We start from the raw sequence: 24,929 nt of genomic DNA on the forward strand, positions 1-24,929 counted from the left end.
AATCTGAAAGCACTCCATCGCGTCCGCAATCGTGATGCATCTCAGCTGCATTTGCTGAACATAGGGTGTTTATCACACCGCGATATATTTCCCAGGTTTGAACACGCTAGGATGCTAGCGCAATCCATGCTCAATTTTTTTCCGGTCGTCTAGATGTTCCTTCGAGCAAAGCGATGGTATGCAACTAGTCAGAACGCCTAGCGCAGTCTGCATCTGCCACCCACCGAATTTTCTGTGATGATTTCATGAAATAATTTCAGGAAAAGAAGGCATTTTTTGCCACAAATTCGGAGTCAAGTTTCGCGCAAACGTGGTGCTGTTGGTCGCTGACGGATAATGAACGAGTTCCAGTAAGACTTCAAACAACAGCGAGGCCGAGTTCCTTATTAGTAAGGCAACGAATGTCTCTGCAGGAGACGAGTGCCGCGGTCGTTCCTAGCGCAAGTGTTGAGTAAACTCTACACGGAGCCCTCATTTGACAAGAACGAATATGCTCGTTAAGAACTTGAATTTAGGGCGCACTGAATTTTTGAAAAAAGCAGAGTAATCGTGGCATTTCTAAAGCTTGTTTGCATCCATAATTCATCACAGTTGTGATGTCGAGAAGATTGCATTAGAAGTTCAGCATGGCAGCACCATCCACGGCATATTGAACTTTGCTCTCAAGTGAAAACTTGTCCTTGTGCTAGTAACCTCTCGTATTCATGGCTCCAAGGATAGCTGAAATATAGGATCGTCCCCGTTGAAACAACGTGGTGGCAGCTGCCACCATTGCGGACTCTTTTTCTGTATTTAAATCTGTCTTAAAATCCACCATTTTCTTTAAATACGTTTTCAGTCCTACACGTCAAACATTATGTCACCTATCTGGTTTTAAGCCCTCAATCTTGCAATCGCTTTTTGCTAACTTTTCGGTGCTTATTCTTCGCGTGACCAGCGCGTGATTTTGCGTTAACGCATGACTGAGGTGCCCAAAAATGCTTTTGTTCCGTTCCTCTGTACAAGTTGGATGAAAGGAATTCACTGCAGCGTTATCCTTCCACGAAGCACTATCCGACATTGAATTTCGAGAAAAAATGGTTTGACGTGATTCGACTGGTTGTACACCAAATTTCTCACAGCAGTTGCTGTTTGTCCTCGTTGTTCTTAAGGAGTTCGCTGGCGAAATGTTGAAAAATATTCCAACTCTTCCAAAACCACTCACAACGTTGGTGAATCATGCGGTTTCAGATTTCTGTGCGCACAAAATATTGAAGTGCAGAAATGATCACCACGAGGAGCTACGCCGAGTAAAACTGATGAAGCTTATATCTGTGCGTTTATTTAGGCCTCTTCTGGCAAACTGGGCATTCAGAACCGACGAAAGACAGGAAGCCCATCGGTACCTTGCCAATAAGCCACGCTCGAGGAAGCACCCGATTCTGTGATGGTGAATGATTTCCTTATGCATTCGCTTGTTCTAGTCCAAAATAAGGCCTAATAAGTCACGCTCTTCATCAGTTTCGCACAACGAATCGCAATGCAGAAGCAGCGTCGGCGGAGATTTTTTTTTTCCTGGTATACTTTTCTGTTCGTACTGTGTCCCTCTAAGCTTGGGCGGACTACCAGACAAGCATGTTTCTTTAGTGCGTCAACTTAACTACGTTACGTGCATATTTGAGAGATGAAAATGGACTTTAACATTATTTTACCGTCTCAAATAACCTTAGCATCCTAAGCGTTATTAACAGAAAGAAATGCGTGCATTTTGCATTAAATGCAGCGCCATTTATTTTAATGCGAAAATGTGTCGCCGGTCATAAAGTTCGCCAATTGGCAGGAAATAAGTGACGTCACCAAACCAGAACTAAAAACACTTCCAGTAAAGGCATCAACATGTGTCATTGCTCTCGCACTGCCAACGCGCAATAGAATTAGGTGTCGTTGTGAATTTTTTGTTCAGCTTTTGTGGAAAAAAGTAGAGGACAACTATCGGTTTGCGCCGGCTTGCATCAGCAGAATCCCACTTCACGTCGTACTTTCTGATACTGATTCCCATCTCTGGCATGCCAAACGACGCTGCCTTCATGAACAATGAGCGGTTTCTGTACGCATTCACCAGTTCATAAATACCATTCTGTATGCGCGGCGAGACACGATGTCTTGGCAGCTCTACACTGCGCTGGACAAATAGGATCGGATGGTTAGGTCAACGCAGCCACGGCGCCATTTTCACAACGGTGGCTTATGAAGCAGATCGTAGCCGCAGAATAAAAGGACTAGTTCTCCTGGGCGAACATTCTTACGACACTGCGCCTTGTTCCGCTCTCAGCTGTATTCATGAGGCGCGCCGTCACTTTTTTTGTTGTTGTTGCTAATGTGGGCGTGTCCGGGGCCAGTCCTTGCCGCATAAAATAGTAGAGACGCGGAATCTGAATATCCCTAACTACGCAATACGCGCTCGCGAGAGAACCCGGCACACTGCACAATGTGGCTTGCGCAACTGGTGTACTACAGATGCTGTCCGCAGTAGAAGCGGAAAACGTATCGCGCACCTAATCTACCTGAACGCCAACAGTGACGTCACTGCGAGCAAGCCACAGCGGCGCAAGCTACGAATAACGCCCATGGAAAGTGGCAGCACAAAATCATAGTCGCTGCTCTTTTCGCAGACAATACAGGCTGTCCTCTGTTCACTTTCGTAATATATCCTTGTACACAAGACGAGGTTGGCGGGATTCGTATAACACTGCTTCGTAGAAACAAGGCACGTGTCGGTGCTGCTCCATGCAATACACGCATCGCGGACAGAAATAAGAAAATGCCCAAGACCTTTGAAACTTCCACCCTCTCTTTCCTCCTCCTCTCTCTCTCTCAGACCACGGTAATCTAGCATGATGGGCCCCTCATAATGGAGTCGGCGCTGCAAGAGGAATCCAGCCTCTGTATCATGGCTTACGAGCTCGCCGAGAAAACAAGAGTTTGGACGACTGCCTAAATTACCGCCGTGGCGGCTAAGGAAGCCAGCGCAGTATGGAAACAAGGATTATGGAAGAGGCGCGCAGAAGCACCCGGGCACAATGCCGTCCTTTCTGGTACGGCCACGTTTGTTCTCCTGCCCTTTTTCTTTATTTCTTTTTCTCCTTTACCTTGCGCGGAGATGCTATTCGCCGCCAGCCAGCGTAAGTCGTTCACGCTCCGTTGCCCTTCAAACGCGAGGTGGTTTTCGCGGCGGCTGCGTGTCGTTCCGGGCCCCAGCCTACGTCTCACTCGAGGTAAAGGCCAGTTACTGCCGCCCGGTGGTATTATCTAGCAGAGCCGACACGCGGGCCAACTGGGTGCACGCTGGGGCTGAAGAACTGCTCCCTGTACGACGCTTTCCTACCGGGCGAAAGGTCGAGCCGAGGGTTGCTACCCGTGAGTTGCTACGCGGGCTCAAAGGTTATTCCGTGAGATTTGCGGATTGCAGTTTAGACGCCGTTGCTATGACGCCGGAGCTCGGCAGGAACCCACCGCGGGTATTTTTTTTTTTTTTGCTCTTCATCATCATCTTCTCTCTCTATCTCTCCCCTTCTGGTGCTCTTTTTCCAGTCTGTCCCTATTACTACGCCCTCGTTCCGTGCTTTTCGTGCAATATGGCCCCTTGACAAGGGAGTTGGGTCGTATTTCTCGAAGCTGGCTTTGAATTGCCTACCTGAACTCTTTCTGCTGCTACCGTTTTTTTTTGTTATTCGCTCACTGCTCTTTGGGGTTTATTTTTATATTTGCCTTTTCTTCCTATTCAACCCACCAAGTTTGGCGTTTGTCATAGCTGCAAGATTGAATAGCTGCAGGATCTGATCCGTGTCCATCGGCTTGTCGTGGTGCACTCCAGTATTGCACTTTGCGGGTGCTGCATTTGTTTGTTTTATTTTTGCTCCTTTGTCGTACTTCCTCTTTTTGCGTTCCTATATGCGTGTGTAATCCTATAGCTTCGTCTCCAGTCCAGCAACTCGATAATTCGAATTTCTTTTTAACACAGCCCGGGCGAGTTCATTTTTATTTCGCGCTTCTCGCGTGTCCGGTCTCCTCAACAGCAGCTTATGTAGTGAAATTTCTGAAAACTTATATTTCATTTTTTTTTCTACCGCCATGTTTGTCTAGTTTTCAGTACCTAAGTGAACTTCTGAGTTTCGCTTTACATGGAAAACGCCTGTATGCGAACTTTTCAAGTCTCAATGCTCAACTTTTTTCGCGCCGTCTTTTTTCAGATCAAGTTTGCTGATCAAGCACGGGAAATTTCTCTCCGGGCTGGCACTCCGCAGAACACGTCCACTCTTTCTTCGTATGATTAGCCATAACGTGTGAGTGAAAACTCTTGTCCCTCCATACACACCACCCAGCCTCCCATCGGAGCGCATTTTCTCCTCCAACCGCGCTTGTCTCGAGCCCTATCCACAATACATGAACGTCCTGACAAGGTGCTTGTCTCGCTCAGTGGAAAAGAAAAAGGAACGAAGAAATGCCATCTGCGGGACCGCAGTGCGCGCTTCTGTCATAGGAGCGCACCTTGTTGCTGCTTCTGCGCGAGTGCTCAGAGTCGCTCTCGTCAGAACACTTGCTGCCGCTGCTTCCTCTTGGCCCGAAATTGGACAGCTGAGGAGCGGTCGTCTTTGCACCAACGGTGTTGTGGCGCGCGGCCAGAAAAGCACGCGCGTGCGTCGTCGCTCTGATCCGTCGTTCCAGATGTCACCCCCCCCCCCCCCCCCATTTTCTCCGTCCCCAGTCCGCAGCAGCTAAGGGGAGATCAGCGCGGCACACTGCTGCATCTTTTAGAGCGGCAGTCCCGAAGAAACGCGAGATCTCGTCAGCTAACGAATTCGCCGAGTCGCCGCCACTGTCGAGTGGCAACGGGAGGAGCGGGAGGGAGCCCGGGGGACGGAGTAGAGATAGGGAGGGGGGGGGGGGGGGAACGTTGCAGGAGGACTGTCCCTGTCTCGGCGGCGGAACAACGTCGTGCATGTTTCAGCTCGCATTTCCGAGCAACGGGGCGCACGGCACAGCCCGCATTCTGCGCCCCCGCGAGCACGCATATCTCGTAGCGGCAAACAGCCCAGGGCAGACAGAGCCGCTCGCTGCTATCCTCCCTCATTTCGAGCCTGTCGTCCTCAGCTGACGTGTCGCCTGTGCGGCTGCGGGGCCTCTGGGGCCGTCCTTGTGCCCGCTTTCGCACAGCGTGGCGATTCTCTTTCGTGTCGTCCTTGTTTGTTTGTTGTTGTTTATTCTTTGCGACTGCTTTTAACGCGCTCTTCGTGTAGGTGCCTAGAAGAACCGGACGCTTGCGCCTACGCTTCGTTTTTGTGTGCATTTCGTATGTGTTCATAGAGGGCGCTTTTGCGCGAAGCGTTGCTTTCGGTAGCCTCTTCGAGAGGCGGAAAGGACTCAGTTCGCTCCTTGCTTGTTTACCCACAAATGCTTTGGTTAGGCGGTAAACATAAACATGCTGGCTAGCAGTAGCAGCTGCGGATTCATCCTGTGTTCTGAGGATTCCGTACTCAACAGCAATATGCCAGCAAGGCAGCGATAGGGGCGAGTTGGTTGCGCATTTTTGACGGAATTAACGGGGTACACAGGGTACCCAGTTTTGTCTCGTCTAATTCCTAGTGCAGCGCGTTAATTCCATGAGCAGTATGCCGGTGCTGCAAGTGAAAGACTACGATGCGTATGAAACCCTTTAACGGAATGAACTGAGTTGACCCCTCGACCTTGTCTTCTTCCCGCTAATGTTAATACCGCACTCGCTTTATAGATAACAACGGAAGGTGCGCGTTGGGTAACACTGCTAGGTTTTATTGTGATTCCAATCAGGGAGGAGTTCATAAGATACTAGAAGATGATGGAGATGTTTAATGGGAAGAACGTTCCTTAAACCTTGATATATGTAATCGCGCGTATTAGGTTTAGTGGGGAGGCGGTTGGAACGATAGGGTTGGTCAATAGGAGAGTGTTTGTCTAAGCACCCTCTTCATTTCTGCCAAACGCTTCAGCATCTCTTATGCCCTGAACTTTGATTATGTTTGCCTCGCAGCTAAGCACGCTGTGTGATAAGGTGTACATGCCAGCGAGCTGCTCCCTTCTAGCGGGTGCTAGAAGTAGAGGTCGATCGGCGGGAAAGCGGGTATCGTAAACTGCCTAATTGAACTGTGGACACCGGAGCTGGACCGGTGCTGAAGAAGGAGGCATGCTAGGACAGATCAGAGTAAAGGGGGGAAACGCGGAAAGGAGACCGGGATGCACGACTGGCCACATTAAAGATGCAACGTGTTCTCCGCTGCTATAACGGCAAAGCCTCTACCTATAGCTTCGGAGTGCGACGATGAGATGCGCCACAATCTAGCCAGAAAGCGAGATTGGGCTGGCGCTATCGCCTTGTATATTGCACTAAACATGATTGTAAATGTCATATTTGACGCTAATTGTATGAATAAAAAAAATTCCGCTGAGATTTAACGGAAAATCTTTGATTTGTTTTCAGAAAATTACTAAAGTGCTTTATAATTGCACATTCGCTCCCAAAATCCGGACTAGATTTTTCTTACGCAGAAATGCAAGTGTTCAGAGTTTTTTCATCACGGAAGCCACGGAGACGGTTCGATTTCTTGGCAGCCTGGGCATGTAGCAACGAACTAAAGCGTGCGCTATTTCTTCCTTTGCGCGAGTTGCATAGTGCACGAGTGAAAGCCTGCCTCGCCTCCAGACAGTGAGAAAATCCAGGTATTTCGTGGATTCAGCGTATTTTGGAAGTGTATGAGTTTCTGCACTTTTAAGCTCTGCAAATTCAAGTAGCTCTTTCATCAATGCAGATAGACGCGTGAGAAGCAGTCATCTCCGCAGTGTTCCGAAAATTCGGTCCTGATGCGCGGTTTAAAATAAAGAATACCTGGTAATCCGAGGAGTATGCAAGTTTAAGATTTTAATCTTACAAACGCCAGTCAAGGATTAGAGACACATTCTGCACAACATGTTAGACGTATACTATACGCACCGCGCGGCTTTCTCGCTGAAATATTTCGCCCTCAAATGCAACATGACGCAAAAGATTTTTTACTAGAACTGCTTGTTTCAATTTTTTAGTTCTCTAACCAAACTGACCAGTCATTGTTTAACCGTTTCTAAAATGGCGCGATTGGATCAGCGTCACTGTAGCATATATATCAGTTTTGCGCCGTCGTCTTTCTCTTCGTTCTTAATATTGAAGACCTTTTGAGAATAACATGCGACTTGCCTGAAGTGTGTAAGCCATGCACCCGTCTGCTTGGTCGTAAGTGCTTCATACGATAATGTGTAGTGTAGCGTCTTTTACTAAACGGTCTCTCACACGTGCCCGTTATGTCTACGACTAAACAATGCGTAGAAGCAGAGTTTTACCTGCCACGCCTAGAGGTAGAAACCTGCCAAATGCGTCTTATTACCCTTCATATCCCGTGTCCTGGCTTCTTTTCTCGCGCTGAGGGGAGTAGAAACGTGAAGCAGTTATTTAGCTCTGAAGCCGAAGTTTTCAACGCGATCGCATCAGGAGGCTCATCGGGAAAAACGAAATGTGTCGTTGCAAGCTAAATTCGCAGATTGGCTGGTGGAAAGTGACGTTTTCCACGTCACCAGACCAGAAGTGACGCCACGCACGGTGCAGGCATCAACAGCTTCTAATGCTATCCCAATGCCGACACATAAAGTAATTAATGATGATTATTGTGAATTTTTATGCCGCAAGATTATCTGAGGCCAAAGAGCGCCATGGCGCAAAGTGTTTTTGTCTTCTCAGGGGGAGGTCAAAGAACCATTTCCAATCACTTCACCCTAAATGAGCCGAGCACCAGACCTGGGAAAAGATTGCCCCCATTTTATTGCCGGTGGGTACCCGGCACCACTGGGGATCGAACCTCCTACCTCCCGAATGCGAGGCGAATACAGAAACCATGAGGCCACCGCTGCGGTACATAATGTAATTAGGTGCCCCTATTACTTTTTTTTTAACCTGACACTAGAGTGAGCAGCTTTCTCGCAAGCCCGATACTTGCTCGCCTCATAAGCCGACCTCGTCTCTTCTCCTCTCTCTCTCTCTCTCTCTCTCTCTCTCTCTCTCTCTCTCTCTCTCTCTCTCTCTCTCTCTCTCTCTCTCTCTCGGCTAACGGTCGTAAGCTCTCCAGTTTTCTTTATTTTACTGAGCACGTTCCTTCTCTGATTAGTCTTTGTGTTTGTGGTGGAAACGTGGCCAGCTATCCGCGAACTGTGGAACACGGACTTAGTTCTCATTAGACGTTACGGTAATGTGCATGGCAGTCGAAAACAAACGCGCTCAAGCGACGCTAAGTCGTTAAAATACGATTTATATACAAAAATGCGGCATTCTTCGTGATTCAGGCGTCAGTTGCAGGTATGGACCGCCGCACCCACTGTGACACCCTCCTACGTACTTAGTTTATATTTGTCACACGTCCGGCATGTGGCTCCGTGTAACAAGTTTTCTTCCTTTTTTCCACGACTTTGTATGCACGGGAAGGGTATAAAAGACATGCGAAACGCAAACGAGAAACCTATCTCGAGAACCACAGAGCGGGAGAGGGAGACGCTTCCAATTAGAATGTTCCAGCGAAGCCCGCAAGCGTTAGTGAGCCGTGTTCCCAGCTTGCGCCGTGCCTGGAGACGCAGTCGCGCGGAAACGTGATCGGCAACTCTAATTCCCCTCATCCGGCTTGGGCGCCCGCGGGCCATTGGAAAGCGCGAGCTGGCATTCGCGAGAAACACGGCAGAGAAAAAGAAACCGGGGGATATATCTGGCAGTCCCGAGCGCGGAACTGCTGGCACTGAGTGACCGCCTAATCGGGTGGAAAGCCGCTGGATTACCCGGGTCTCGGCGAAGCCCAATCGGCACACATACGTGCTTACATGGAGCACCGACGGCGAGTCACTCTGGCAGGCCTCGCAGTCGTGGCACTTTTTTTTTTATGTGCTTTCTGTGCATTTGTGACCGCACTCGATGTAGTATATAAATACTAGGCGTGCGCGGAGTCAGTCGCACCGTATCCTCGGGACGTCGGCGGTTTCTGGGATTAGCGCCCCTGCAATCCGGTCTCCTCTTTCAGGTCATCAACATTTTCAACATCATAGCTACGTTTCGCTTTGTTTATTTTTACGTGGACGCCTCCTAGGCTTAAAGGAAGCATATTTGCTTTGTTTTTTTTTCTCTCCATGTCTTTTTTCGTTTGCACTTTCTCGTTTGCTAACACCCTGAAGAAAAAAAAGGTGTACTCCTTCTTTCCGTTCTGCGACGTTGTTTGCCCGAAGAATAAACACGGCAGTTCGTTGACTTTCTCGGCACTTCCTCGGAAAAAATCAAGTAAAAGATCAAGATGGTCTTCCTGTGTCCACCGAAGCTCAATCCCTTTCGTATTGGATTCTCGTGAGGTGTTAAAAGAAGTGTGCTCCTTTATACCCGTATTGTAACCTTCCAATTCGTGACAAAATCGGGCGTCTTATAAGTGGAAACAGTAAGAACAGAGAAGCCTAAATCTGTTTCCTCTCTGTCTCTCCCTCCTTTTTTTTTAAAGAGGTTTCCGCCGTCATTTCAGGCTACGGTGCTCTCTGTATCTCTGTCGTCCGACCCAGCAACACCTTCGCTGGCTGGCACATCCGGTTTTCTTTCCCGCAATACACCCTCCGACGCGGTTTCAACGCCGAAAGAGCGCGCTCAAAAACAGCCAGCCTGTGATAAGTAAAAAGAAATCAAGCGAAGACACCTGCTGCCAGCAGTGCAATGTGGTGAAAGCACTTGCCTTTTTTTTTTTTACTCTCTATCTCTCTTTTTCTCTCCAACGCCGCGACTCCGTGGTGTCGGCAGCATCGACCGCTCCGCCGGACTGACCCACAAATCCTCGACCGCGCCGTATCCGCGTGTGATCCCGCCCGGGAATTGCGCTGATTGCCTGCTTCTTGATTCCACGGACTCGCAACGGTCGGCTTTCTTCTTTTCTTCTCTCTCTCTCATTCTTTCTCCTTTTTCGAGTCTCGTTCCTCTTCGCACTTGAAAGAAAGAAAGAATTGAAACGAAGGGAGACCCGGAGCTATATACTGCTGCCTGTGTTTCGCCCGTTCCTTCGGCCTTTCTCCACCCTCGCCTGGTAATACGGCTGGCAAGAGCGATATCGGCGTTGATGCGGTAGGCGGTAGAGGGGGGGGGGGGGGGGGGGGGTCGTTGTTTCTTTCGTCCGTGGAGAGGGGCCTCGTCGTCGGCGGCGGAGGCCATGCTAAAGAAACCCTGGTGAGACGGATGGGCGGAAATTTGGGCAACTTAGATTGGGTCGAGTGTGGGCTGCCGACACGACCGGAAGCGCCCGCCGGCCCGAATCTCCGCCGCAACAACGGAGGCTTCTGCTTGCTGCAGGCCTGCCTGGCACTCTCGCTGAATACCGCCGAGGCTCTCAATTTTTTTTTTCAATCTTCTTCTTATTTGTCTGGCGTTTTCTCGCGCCCATTGCTTCCTAGGACGTGAAACAGGCCTGGAGACTTTTCTGAACTCCTCCCTCTGCGCTTTCTTTCTTGTCTGCCAACGCCTCTCAGCCCCTGGGCACTTTTGCGATTCGTAGCTGCCACGTCCACGCTTTGTGCGTGGTGCCCCTCGGTGGGCTCTCTGCCTGCGGGAACCTATCTTTTGTTTCCGTCTCTCCGTTTCGTTAACCCTCTCCTTCTCGCGGCGCCCGTCCTCTTTTCTCTCGGTTTATTTAAGCTTGCGTCGCAGTGCTTCCTACAGCTGCACTGTTTCGTCGCCTGGGCCTCATTCTTCTGTACGGCACTTTATGCCAGCTGCGTGCTCTTTCATGCGAGCGCAGGTTGTATTCTTTCTGCGGTTTAAAATACTTTCTCTGTCGCTTTCTTTAAAGCCCATTTCTTTTCCGCGCTATGCCATCAAGAAGGCTCGTTTCTTACCACCATATCCGCACCATTCGCAGAGATAACTTCCTGCTTCCTCGCATTTGTGTTCCTAGTTTTTCTTTTATTTTTCCCTGTGTCTCCACCCCCTGATACGTGCTGCCGCGGCCAACTGTGTGTGAATAAATACCCACTCACACGCTTCTTTTTGTTGCATTTTCCATCAAATCCTTATTGCATTCGGGGAACGCGGTCTGCCTTTCAACAACGTTATTGCGGGTGATGCCGCCTTCTATAAAAAGCCCCGTGAGTGGCGGCCTCTTCCAACGCGTTCTTCCTTCCATCGTGTCTACGCATCGTCATTTCCCTACTCACATTTGTCTGACGGCGACTTGCATGCAAATTCGCGCGCCTTTTGCTTCCCTAGATCGAGGCGTCGCCGCGAATGTTCAGGCGCGCGAGAATGCACGCGTTGGCTCGCACACCGCCGCGGCAGACGCTTCCCTACGACTCGCGGCGTCTTCTTTTCGTGCGACTCGCTGCTTGCCCCCCCCCCCCCCCCCCCCTGGCCCCCACCCCTTTTTTTTTTTGCTCAGCACTCTCTCCTCATCACTCTCGTCGTCGTCGCTCTCGGCATCCACGGCGGCAGCGGCGGCGCTTTCATTCGTCGCGCACGGCTGTCTCGGAAACTGCCGGGAAATTTACGTACTGCGATTTTTCAACCATCGGAAACTCGTGCGGCTGCGGCAAGCAGGCGAGAGTTTCCGGTTGGTTCAATTCGAGCGCCATTTCCCTCTCTCTAGTTTTTTTTTTCAATCTTCTCCCCCCCCCCTCCCTTCCCTCTGTTCTCTCGGGCCTTGCACCCGATGAACACACAGGGACGCTCTGCAACGCCGTCTCTTTCTCCCGTCGTCTTCCGCGCCGCGGGCAAAAAACGCAATTTGATTACGCGACTGTCACCGCGGTTCGTTCTTCGCTTGCGTGCGCTGCGCGATCGTTCCTGCAGTTTGGCTTGCGGCGGCAGGGAGGAGGAGGAGGAGGGCAAAGGAATGGCGAAGGGGGGGGGGGGGGGGTAAGAAGGGTGAAGCGCTGAAGAAGCTGCGGCGCGGCGATGTTTGTCCCGACGCTGCTTTCAGGAGTTTCGCTCGCCGCCCGGGCGAGCAGGCGAAGGTGCGCTTCGCAGCTTCGAGCGGAGCCGCCTCCGGTGGAGCGAAGATTAGGGTAATGTCACTTTGGAGGGAGGGGGAGACGCAGGCCTGCTATGTCTCGCCCGACTGGCTTTGCCAAACCGTTTGCGCGCCGCAGACGTCGAGTGGAGGAGGAGCGCGTACGCTTGTGCGTCTCCTTGCGCCACTTAGCGAGCGAAGGGGTTAATGGAAAAGTAAGAGAAGTGGTGTGCGTACGACTGAACCAGAGGTGGAAAGTAGGATTCGGCGGGCGAAAAACAGTGAGTGAGTGAGTGAGTGAGTGAGTGAGTGAGTGAGTGAGTGAGTGAGTGAGTGAGTGAGTGAGTGAGTGAGTGAGTGAGTGAGTGAGTGAGTGAGTGAGTGAGTGAGTGAGTGAGTGAGTGAGTGAGTGAGTGAGTGAGTGACGCTTCACTCTACGTGGTGGCGCCCTCCTAGACATCTACTCAATCTCATCACTACTCCTGATTCTGCCCTTCCCGGCTGTGTTTATTTTTCTTTGATTATCGTCCCTTAAGAGACCATTGGTTATTCACCTCACTGCAATTCTTGCGTTTGTCTGTTTGTTTCTTTATTTCTTTTTCTTCTGCATTTATTAATTTCACATTGATAAAAAACTTAAAATTTAAAAAAAGGCATCTCCTATGCTCCTTGTTTTCGGTGACTGTTGGCCTCCGTCAGTTATGCCATAACGAGCACCTTTTTTCCCTTCAATTGTATGCTTAATGGTTTATCGTGGGCCTCACATCTGGCAGCCTTGATGTCATAGGTAGCATAAGAGGGTTCTCTCACAGCTTCCGCCCTCACCGTTGGACCACGTTCCTACGTGGCACTCGCGGTAATATGGTATGTACAACGTCCGCCACTATGAACGAGGGCGGCACATGTGAACGCACTCAAGGTTCGTTTACACTATACATAAATACCCCCGGAAGCAGAAGATTGGACAGCCGTCGCCGTAGCTCAGTTAGTAGAGCACGCGAGGAGAAATTCTGAGGTCGTGGGTTCGGATCGCACCGGCGGCATGTGGTTGTTTTTTCTTCTGCTTTTCTTAATCTCCCATTGTTGAAAAACTACAAATTAAAAAAGAGACATCCCCTATGCTCCTTGGATTCGGTGGCTGTTGGTTTCCGTCATGTATGCCATAACGACAACCTTTCTTAAGGCGAAAGCCTTTATTAGCTGATACTTGCGGCCATGACCTCGTCCGGTCTCAAGTCATGTCACAACGATGACGACGACGTGAACTCGATAAGAAAGAAGCTGTGTGAAAGGCGGGATTCGAACCACCATCCTTCTATTCCGCAACCGAGCGTGCTAACTACTGCGCTACTCTTTTTTATTGCATAAAGATAGTGCCGAAAAGATAAATCTAAGCATGCCGACGCCACAAGACACCAGGCCACCATACCCGTGCATGACCCTACCTTCCAAAACATCAAAAGTCCGGGAGGCACACACATGCACATAGACAGGGGAGCCAGCTAGGTATATGTAGTTCTTCTTGTCTAACGTAAGGACGCTGGAGAGTGCTTGCGGAAAGGCGTCGAGTCAGAAGGATGCCTCCCAAACTCCCTCAGTGTCGCTATCATTTAAGATTCACGAACTATTGCGTACTTAATTAACGTCTTAACCACACGTCAGTGACACAAGACGCAGCACCGCGCTAACGGCTTTCGCCTCAACGCACTTTAGGTCAACAAAGTGCCCCCCTGAGTTTTTTTTTTTTCCTTCACTTGTATGCTCCATGGTAAGTGGTAATTGTTGATGCCTACTTCATCGTAATATATTACTCTCTCTTCTCCTTTAAGGTGTTGAGGAATAAGGTAAAGTCGTTACAGATCAAATGTGTTGCGCGATGAGTGTAGGTGCAGCCGCATGAAGAACGTCTGAAGCGGCACTCACGTCGACTGCGATTTAAATGGGGCCCATTGCTTTGAGTTTCAGAAAGACATCCCGCCTCAAGATTCACCTTCTGTTCCCCTAGATGAGCACGAGCGGATTTAGGATGGCGCTCGCAGTGGCAGACTATGGCGGTTTTCACGGTGAACGCAGTTGGTGGCGATAAATCACCTATTATTCTTCTTCTCTTTCTACTGCGGCTGACTGCGAACCTATGGTTCTGGTCAAAGCTGTCCCCGCTGGCGAGGAGTAAGGTACCGGCTCGGTATGTGTCGCTCTATAGGTTGTTTATGAAGCCGTATTGGATTCTGCCTGTCCGGTATTCACCTCGGTAACGGAGGTGCGCTAGCATTCACCCTGGAGTATTCGCCTTCGTTACCTTTTTTACGAAAAGCAGTACTCCCTAAGGCACAAGGAAATCGGCATAAAACTCTGTAGATAGACTCCTATGCAACTTTCATCGAGAAAGTTTCAAGAGTAGGATGGCACTCTACAGACCTTTCAGAGACATGATGTCTGCTTCGAGATGCCGAAGTCAAGAATCTTTTGGGGTGTTTTCCTTCTGCGGTCGTCCTTTTTGCGCTACCTTTTTATTCAAGTATGTGTCACCAACTAGCCCAGCAACAAGTTTTATTGTCTCATCAGGATGCTGATAGATGATTTTGCTCTAAAGCGTATCAGGGCAAAGCAATCTTGCATTCAGCGACAAACCAACCTCTGCGCTTAGTAGCCACCATCGTTCGTCTTTGCAAGTTTGCCGTGAGTGGGCCGCGTTGTTCAGCAATGCGGTCCCCCTCGCACTCGTCTGTCTGCTCTTTCCTTTTACTGTAGCCAGCGGGAAGGGCATTCATTATACCTATCCTCGAAGCATTCGACTCACTTATCTTGCCGAATAACGAGAGAAAAAAAAGTTTGTCTGCTTCTGGATTTTTATGGAGGAAAAACGCTAAGGCGCCCATGTGCTGTGCGATGTCAGTGCACGTTAAAGATCCCTAGGTGGTCGAAATTATTCCGGAGCCCTCCACTACGGCACCTCTTTCTTCCTTTCCTCTTTCACTCCCTCCTTTATTCCTTCCCTTACGGCGCAGTTCAGGTGTCGAAAGATATATGAGACAGATACTGCGCCATTTCCTTTCCCCCAAAACCAATTATTATTATTATTATTATTATTATTATTATTATTATTATTATTATTATTATTATTATTATTATTATTATTATTATTATTATTATTGATAAACTGCCCGAGAGAGTTTTCATACCAATCTACTGAATTTTCCGCGGCCAAGGAGGCCCAAAGGGGGCTGAGGGCAGCTTTAATTCAATAACTGAAGACCGCTCCGCGGCGCGGGACGACCGCATTCTACCTCACCGGTGCGCACAAACCGAGTCGGTAGCGGTAGCGGCTGGACATCCAGTTCCCTTTCCATGTCCCGCCAGTTCCGGTAATCCCTTTAAGCACTACGCGAAACACTTGTGCCAAAGGAAGCAGTGGAAGGCCCAAAAAGCGCACTGGCGGCTTTCTCTGCGGCGAGATAAAGATTCGCCGGACGGTGAAAGCGTTTGGCTGTTTCGCATAAATTGGTGATTTCCTTTCTCTCTCTGGACACCTCGGAGTGCAAATGGGGAAATCCGCGTTTGTCAGGACAGCGACCCCCATTCAACCTGGCCCTCCTCTCTCACCGGCTGCCCTTCTTGCTTTTAGCTCGCCGCAACTCCAAACGCCCGTCGTTCCGCTGCGAACCCATTTTCCTAATTAAGCGGACAAAGGAGTGTTCATCGAAATCTAATTAACAAGAGTCCGAAGCGACGGCCCTTTCTTCTCCTTTTTTGCGCCTCCTGTCTACCTTACCGTTTCTTTTTCTTGCCCGCGTTTCTCGCCGTGAAATCAACCGGGAAACAGATTCTTTCTCCGCTGGATTCGTTTAGCCTTTTCGCGGCCGGCGGACGCATGCGGCAAACAAGGTAATTCTGACCTTTCAGAAAAGGCGTTTTCAAAAATTTGCATTTTCCCCTCTCTGAAAGACCATTTCTCTCTGTCCGTTCTACTTCTCTCTCTCTCTCTCTCTCTCTCTCTCTCTCTCTCTCTCTCTCTCTCTCTCTCTCTCTCTCTCTCTCTCTCTCTCTCTTTCTTCGTCCAGCTTGCGCTAAGCGACCAAGTAGCCTCGCTTTAAAATTAGGCGCAGGCGTCCTCTCCTACCAGATGGTTTTGTAAAAAGGATGAATGGGATGAAAATGCGGCACGAATTCGACACAGAGCTATACATGGCGTATTATTTTTCTTCGGAACAAGTTTTAGCAAGAAACTGTGCTGCAGTAAAAATACAATTAATGGCTAAGCTAGGCTATGGCTTAGTTCAAACGACAGTGTCCAGAATATTTTCTAGGCATTGTGGTTCAACCTTTCACCGAGAACCGTCATGTCCCTCCTTTTTCTCATTTCTGTCTTACTCGCCGTGATGCCTAGCGGATTTGGCATTCGGCTGGTGATCCCAAGGTCGCGGGTACCCAAGGTCGCGTCATACTATAAAGGCGGAGCTTAAGTGTCCCCTCCACAGAAAAGTGATATAACTTAACTTTCATTGAACATCGGTAAGTCCAGCAGTAATAAACAGTCAAAGCATTTTGTTGTTTTTTCGCATTTGGCCTTTTTGAGCAAGCTCACTTCCAGCCTCTCTTGGGTTAGCTGATTAAATAAAAAAGGAAAATAGTGCACATGTCATTTCTTTCTATAATCTGCGCAAATTCTGGGAAAATGTTCACTTTCATTAAAATGTTCCCTTTTAGTTGGATGCAACTTACATTTACGTTTTTATCGTTTCGAAGTGTGTTTCATAATAATAGATAGCATACATTACATAATCTTGCAGTCGTCCTGCATTCGTGATATTCTCCATTTCTGTGCACTTTCCTGGATAATCACAGCTCCGCTCTTTGTAAAAAGGGCGTAACTGCAACCTCTGAGCCCTAACCTAGCAACCTGACATGTCCTAGTGCTTACCTTTCATCATTATCGTTATTCATCACTACCAATCATGGTTGTGTCCACAGCAGGACAAAAAGCATCTTCCTTCGATCGACCCTGCGGCAGTCGTGATTAGGACATACTAGCAAATTTTCTGACTTTTTCTGCCGACCTCATTATCTGTCGTCCCCAGCTACATCCCCCTTTTCTTAGGATCCAGTGTGTTGCCCCATGAACCCTTTTATGAAAACCTCAGTACGGCTTGAATAAAAACCTGTGATTACGTCACCGAGATTAGGATTTGTGACTTCAGGACGTCAAATTTGATTTCCCTATCGTCACTGGTGGTTATCTGATGGGCAGTCGCAATAAAAAATAAAGTAGTCCAGACGAACCAAACTCTCGTGCACAAATATTTGCGAATCTGGTTTAAGATTTGCTCAGCGCTGTCAGCAAACTGTACTTAGTCCTTTGCAAGCACAATGTCTGCGACTGAGTGCGGGAATTTTGCGAAGATTTTTTTTTCAAAGCGTCTCGTGCTGCAATCAAGTGCTGTGATCACATTTGAAATTCCTGCTGGACAGAATGGCAGCACCGTGCCGTACCTAGAAAAAAATACTTGTTTTTCCAAAACAAAAATGAAGAAGGGCGTCGTGAGGTTCTACGGCGCGCCAAAAGCTTGTTTTCTAGTGCTTTCTCTTGCACATTGTTTGCTGAGTTTGCTAGCGGAAGAGCTCCAGGTGATAAGCAAATTAATTTTTCGCGCATTAATATGTTTGGTAGAAGAATAATGCTGCGATTCCACGTGTGCGAAAGCTCGCTGTGTGCATAAATTACTAAAGTTTTTAGCCATTTATGTTGTTTTTGTGAATTAATGTTACTCAATATACCGATAAAATTTTCAGATTTTTCTTGATAGAAAAACATAATGCGAATTTGAAAAAGTTAGGAGCCATTTCGTGCCCGCGTTTATCCAGAAAAGCGCGTCATAACATATCCTGTTGGTGTATTACAGTCGGATACAACTCAAGAACGCGGCGACTTTTCCCCTCCAAGGGAACCCCTTGCCGCCAATGGCGTCGGTCGATTCTCATGACCCCGCTAGTGTGACAAAGTAGGGACTGGCAGATGAAAGTTGATAGTCCCTTCCCTCTGTGGTCTGTGATAGACCCCTCTCTTTATTGTGGCGCTTCTCCCTGCAACCCTGCATTGTCACGCTAGCAGGTTCACGAGAATCGGCCGACGCCATTGGCTAGAAGTGGGTCCTTTGACGGGGAAAAGCCACTGCGTTCTAGAGTTGTATCCGACTATAGTGGGGTAGCACTACTAGGCGCATTTTCCGATTTCCGCCGTCCGTACGTGTCCGAAGTCTGCTTTGTGGCAGGCTGCTCGCCTGCACATCGGGTTGTCAGCAACCTGTACGCCTGGCTAGCCTTCACCTGGGTGAAGGATACACCTTGGCCAAGGCCTTCAAGTTAAACGCCTTCGGAGTAAAGGCCTTTAGGGTAGAGGCCTTCATGGTAAATGCCTTCAGGGAAAGGCATTTAGGTCAATTGACCTTAACTAGTGCTACTGCGCGGTATTTCGCACTTAGCCATGCTGCTATATATAAATTTTTTCGATACTGCGGGTCGTGATTCCTGTAATTTCTTTTTCTCCGCGAATTCCGGTCAAATAAGCGCAATAATGTTTTTTTGATGAAGGCGTAGCTTCATTTTTTCTTACCAGTTTCCCCTGCTGGCGCATATAATAGGGTTGTGACATTAAATTGTACCTGCAGTGAGTCGGCTGCGCTGGCCGCTAACCGGTCTGCAGGTGACACGAACTCACAACTGCTTCGATAATCTATTTGCGAAATCATCCTGCTATCTAAACAATTTTGCCTGCAAGTCTATTCTTTTATTTTCTTTCTTCTTACGCACACCGGCGCCACCTGACAGTTGGTATAAGGTAATGGGGTCTTCGTACCTTTAACGTCTTCAGTACCAAACAAGCACACAAACAAAACATGGCATCGCTGCTGTGACGCCAATGCTACGCTACTTCCCACCACTCGATCACAGCCACCTCTTCGCCTTAAACGTAAGCGCAGCTCACACGGCTGAAAAAAAATTATAATAAAGCAATATAAGTGACGTGAATGCCATGAAACTCGGTAAGAGGGCGCAATCCCACGCTCCCTGCTGCTGCCTTGCGTAAATGTGATTCTAGCGAAATTCGAGCCGCCGCCGGGGTCTTCCTCTTCCTCCTCCTCCTTCCGCAGTGTCGGTGGGCGTTATGCAGCAGGCCATGTCTGTGCTACACTGGAGTGTGCTCCTGCGTCTCCTGCTTCGGGCCAAGGATTGGGAAGGAGAGAAGGAAGGAAGGAAGGAGAGGAGGGACGGCGGAACGAAATCAGCTTCCGGATGGAGAGCTTCCCCGTGAAGTTTGCGCCGGTCCGCCGCTGGCGTCGTATCTGCTAGACGATTGGACGAGCAAACGAGCTCCCGATGCACCGGTGCATGCAACGGAGATAAGCTGATTACGTGTGCCTACGAAATTCGCCACTGCCGCCTCTCCCGGGCGCCAAGTAGGAGACAAGAAGAAACAGCCAGGAGAAAGAAAAAAAAGAAACACAAGCTGGCCTAAAAACTGCCTCGAAGGCCGACCGCCTGCGGGAGAATGGCCCAGTTGCTGCACCCCGCCACCCGACGCCTTCTTTTTTTTTGCTTTTTCGATTCTTCTTTCTTTTCCTTGTCAGTCGTTTTATCTTTAAAAACATATTCGTCTCTGTCTGAATAGAGTAAATGATATCATTCCAAATTTTTCTCGCAAAGGTTCAAGCCCTTAGCAGTGTTTGAAGTGCAATGTTGGGCGCTTAGATTCTCTTTTGCACTGCCCCGGATATGCGTGCTTGACCTTTTTCTTTTTTTTTTTTTGTTTGAAGCCGAGTTCTTTTTGTACAGCGGCTGGCACGTGAAAATACCAGCATACGCGCCTTCGCGTGTACAAACCGCCTCTTAGTTTAAGGAGCTGTGAGACCCGTTCGACCGTGGTGCAGATTGGTCTTTAGTGGGAGCGCTGCTCGGTTCGTTCTCGAGCTCTTTCGTGGGTACATGCCCCGTTAGGCAGCACCATTCGTTCTAGTTACCACTGTCGCACAAAAGGCAACGCTGAGGATAAAGCTGAGATAAGAGAGCGATGCTAACCGGAGCTAATTTCCGTTCACTGATGTAGAAAGATGATAGAAGGACAGAAATAACAAATAACGAAGCTACAGGCGCGCGCGCAGCGGTAGGGAAGATTCGCCTTAAGCTTTCCACCAGAATATTTCCCGGTTAACCGTTAGCTATCCCATTACAGCTGACTAGGCAAACCCGGTGTCCGTTCGTTACCCGTCCCCAGTCGTAACCGATTCTGCGTCAAACTAAGGCAGACAAAAACTGTATCCAATCTGCCCGCTAGTCAGCAAACTACCGAGTGAATCGGGCAGCTACAGAGGAAAACGCGTAGCGCCCAATCGGCTAGATGGGTCGGGATTATGGGGGAGGCGTGTTCTCGCTGTTAACGCGAACGGCGGGTGGGTCGCACTCAGGGGAAGATATTGTCTCGTTCGCTGGCCTGAGTGGTTAGCGCACGGCAGGGCGCCGGACTTTAACGGCCTCTTTCGCTGGAATGCGTTTTTCATTCGGATCTGTCATGCTAAATTGTTTCGCGCACGACAGGAAGCGTTGCTTTCGTCGTACCAGCATTTATTCTCGCGCAGTTTGCGAATATACGGCTTCTTATCAATTGAAGTGCCCGTCCAATGGAAGTTTGCGGCAGGGACAAACTTCAAAAATTGGCTTGTTATATTGTTGTACTGGCCCCTACAGCACAGAAGAGTTAAAAAGAAAGTGGCAGACTTATTGAGGTAAACATTATTGCTACGCGACTACCCTGTAAAAGTTTCTACCTGACGGTTGCCACAATTCGGCATGACTTCAGCATCGCTCCAATAGAAGCCATATGGAACATGCGGATTCTGTGCGTAATGTATGGACAACGCATACGGGAAAGTCTAAATTCATACAGTCCTTATGACGCCAGGCACCTTATATGAAAATCATTCGGAAACCAAAAGAAGGACAGGATATAGCAAATGTACAGTGACATATGAAACGCATAGAAATTTCTGTATATTTTCTATGGGATATCTACACCATGCCCCATAATTCTTTATACGCGGCTCATACGGAACGTTTTAGGAGAATAAAATTTACAGATCAGGCTAAAACTGTGCAAGCATGTAAAACAGTTTTCGCGGGTACTGAAGCACAAAAAAAAACATTAAATTCAAAATCGCTCTGCCGCCTGCTGAATTCGCATTACACCAGTGGAAAGGTTCGGTTCTTTCGCTGGGAGTGTTTGCTTTTACAGCCAGTGATCCTAAAGCATGGCTTCTGCATCTGCGGCTGTTTACACTGTGACTTTGCATCAGCAAGTATGTTGTCAAATACGTTTCGGCGAAAGGCGAGGGTCGGGAGGATGTAGAGGTACTAGTGTTATACTGTGAGGATCTCTTGATATTCTTGTGCGAGCAGAAATAAAAAAAAACTGCTGAAAATTGTATTGTGCATGTCGTAGTGCGTGATACGCTCTGTATTACAGGATTTATACACAGACGGAAGGAGCGGAAATAAAGACGCAGGCTAAGGAAAAGAAAGCACGCACACGCACCCTACCACAACTGCAGCCTGAATGCGCTGCACTAAACGTTATGCACCAAAGCTTTGCTGAGCAGGTGGAAAGGCTAAGAGCTTCCGGCTTTCCTTCCTCCTGTCTTCTAGCGATCGGTGAAGCTTGGAGAGAAAAGCGAGAAAGCTTTCTGCAAAACCTTCGAGCCCATTGCAAGAGGGAATTGAGGTGATCCCTCATTTCCACAAAATGTCACACGGACTCGGAAAGAACGGCCCACAAATTTGGTGTAAAGGCGGTATTTTCCACTTCCCACAGGCTTTCTGGTGTGTGCACCCGCATCTCCGGCGGAGAGCGGGAAAATGGTGCATGTAAAACGGAACATGAGGCGACGTTTACAAAGGGCGCAGTGGAGGTTGTGCATTCTATCCCTTTGTCCTGCGGTAAAATGTATAGTGGGCAAACCGGACCGTGAGTGCCCGAGGGAGCACTGCACAACGCTGAACTCTGGTACGGGGAGCAAACTTCTCTGTGCATACGATATACTCCCGCCACTGGTCGACTTTGTTTCACCGCGCTGACATTATCGGTTGGGAAGAACCAAGACAAGAGCAAGAGTTTTTTTTTTCCTTTTTAAGCAGAATAAGTAGTCCTGTACAAGTGACCCTTCAGTCATTATCACCAAAAATAGAGCCGTTTTTATCAGCGCTTGAATCACAACTTGACACATCAAGTTATCGCTTGTTTATTTTTTCTTCTAGCTATATTATGGTTTTTTCTTTAACTATTGAAATGAAGCACATGTTTCCAAGTCCACGCAACTGGTAAAGGTAAATGCATTGTAAATCCCGTGGTGTTGTGTGTATGCGTTCTTCTTGTCTTGCGCCGTTTTTACCGCTGGTTCCGTCTGTTTGTAAGCTATTGAAATCAAGCACATGTTTCCAAGTCCACGCAACTGGTAAAGGTAAATGCATTGCAAATCCCGTGGTGTTGTGTGTATGCGTTCTTCTTGTCTTGCGCCGTTTTTACCGCTGGTTCCGTCTGTTTGTAAGCTATGAACGAAATGACCCGGCTATTCGCGCTTCTATTTCATGGTTAATAGAGAATTTAGCTTCACGTTGGCTCTCATTTTCTTAGTTGAGTATGCGGGGAACACAAGAAAGTGATCATGCGTTATTGAACTGTTGCTTTAAATAAACATTTTGGTTAATCTCCGCGAAATTGGGTTGCTTTGTTTCCCCATGTTTCTTTTTCTTCTAATTTAGGTATTTTTAAAAAGTTAGGGCATACGTCAGAATTTGTTTCCCACGAAATGCAACAGTTTCGCCCATATTTAGGTTAGGAAGGGGTCGTGGAAAACCCTTCTCAGTTTCATATGTTTAGATTGGGATGTTCGAGTTGCAGCTTGTTTTGAACACGATGCGTCGCCGTATGATAAGTTGTGTCTAATTGGTGGGAGGGCAAGATTTAATACGGTGCAGCCGTAATACATGATATACACAAAACTCTACGTGCATACCAAGCCAATACAGGTAATAAAGATCACAGCGTAATATTGATGAATATGGTCTGAAAAATGGTTTTAGCGAGGTAAAGAAAACATGCGTTATTTCGTCCTTCTTATTTTAACGCAACGATGCTGCGACTGTCATCGAATAAAGAAGACTGAAGAAAAAAAAAGCTTCCAAAGGGTTAACATCTGTGTGCATGGAAGATTGTGATTTAATTATTTCTTTTTTTTTCATTTTTAACTTGTATATTACACTTTTTCCTTTCCATCTGTTGCGTTTCAGGCCTATTTGAATCATTCTCCACTGGTTCTATGTCGTTCAGTTAAGAAATCGCTAGTGTTTCCTTTCGACTTCGTTCTTTCTGAGAGTTTTTCTATCTGGCGTCGGCGCAGTGAACCTTTGGGTTGTCAAGATGCAAACGGAACTTTACTTCCCGCAAAGCTGCGTTAGTTATTTCACCATTTGCTTGACGCAGAAAAATGAACTATGGCAAAGCAGTGCGCAGCTTTGCCATAGTTCAGTTTTCTGTGTCGAGCAAATGGGGAAATAGCTAATAACTGCGCTCAGGAATATCTCCTGAGTAAAAACCAGTGGGCAAGCATTAGTTCGAATCGTACTGACAGTGCGATGGTCTAGTTATATGCATCCGTTACGACGAAGTCCTTGAAGCCAACAGCATTTCCGCCGCTTGCGAGCAAAATCGGTAATATAATACGCATCTGCTGCTTGTATACGTGCCATCAAACTGCGCGCGAGCTCTCCTCGCCTAACGAGTGCGCAGAACACAGCAGCGGCGCATATGCTACGTCATTTCTGAGTTGTTCGTGATGTTCTTCGTCTTCAAGGATACCAAGAAAAACTCGCAGACCACAGGCCTGCATAGAGCGGCAAGATAGGACTAGCACTGGGAGCAGATGAGACGATGTGTCGGCACGGATTCAAAAGCAGCTGATAAGGACCGGCTACAGCATGATGGAGGACCAAAGCCGAGGACAAGCTCCGCTACTCGGCGATGCCGCTGTAAGAAATAAGGGGGGGGGGGGAGAGTTAGGCAACGAGCGCGCACGAACAAGTGCAGCTTCGAGGGAGAGCTGCGGAGAAGGGGACGTTAGGCGCGAGCAAAAACAAGGGGATGGGGGGGGGGGGGGGGGGGGGGGCGTCAGAGATGGCGCGAAAATCGAGCCCTCTTTCTCTCGCGCTTGGTCCGGAGGAATGAAGAGAAGCAAGAAAAAGGGGAGGAGGAAAGGGAGCAGGCCGAAGAGGAGACGACGTCGATTTGTCGTCGTCGCCGCTGGAGTCAGCGCCGCTGCAGCCGGCCCCGCAGCAGCAGCTGCTGTCGTCCCCTGCTCTCTGCAGCTGAAACCCGTTGTCATGCTACAAGAAGAATGAATCCGCCGCTCCGACGAACGGCGTCGCCAACTCGTGCACCGCCGCCGGCAGCGGCTGCGCGTCCGGCCGAGCCGCCGCTTTTTCTTGCTCGCTTTCGCCTCCTTTCCTCTTTGTATTTTCCTCTTTGTATCTCGCCCCGTGCCCCGGTCCACTCGTGGCGGGCTTCATGAGCAGTTTTTCTATATTCTCTTTTTCCCCTCCTCGTTTCTTTCTGCCACAGTTGCTTTGCTCCTCTCTTATTGCTCTTTTCCGGCGCCCGGCTCCGCGTGTTTTGCCGCTGCGACATCCGCCACCTTGAATTCAGCAACGGCAACAAACGAGGGCACGACCCTCGCAGGCCTCCGCTGCTGCTTCTGCGGCATCGGTGCTTGGTGGGGTGAAGTGAGGGGGACCTCACGCGCCCTCGGCTCCTTTCAATAATGCCTCTGGGGTCTGCCG

The 24,929-nt window shown here is 48.7% G+C and overlaps 1 protein-coding gene across 2 annotated transcripts in view; it reads left to right on the forward strand.

Annotated features, from left to right (window-relative positions):
- The window catches only part of LOC144093539 (neuronal acetylcholine receptor subunit alpha-10-like), a 284,484-nt gene that overhangs the window by 151,607 nt on the left and 107,948 nt on the right, over nucleotides 1-24,929 (forward strand). The window contains exon 4 of one of the 2 annotated variants that reach the window (XM_077627065.1): nucleotides 4,230-4,322. The exons of the other annotated variant lie outside the window; for it this stretch is intronic. The gene's annotated coding sequence lies outside the window, so the exon portion shown is untranslated. The remainder of the gene's footprint in view (nucleotides 1-4,229; nucleotides 4,323-24,929) is intronic. 2 annotated transcript variants of the gene reach the window in all.

Source organism: Amblyomma americanum, chromosome 6 (genome assembly GCF_052857255.1).
Source record: "Amblyomma americanum isolate KBUSLIRL-KWMA chromosome 6, ASM5285725v1, whole genome shotgun sequence".
Classification (NCBI taxonomy): Eukaryota; Metazoa; Arthropoda; class Arachnida; order Ixodida; family Ixodidae; genus Amblyomma; species Amblyomma americanum.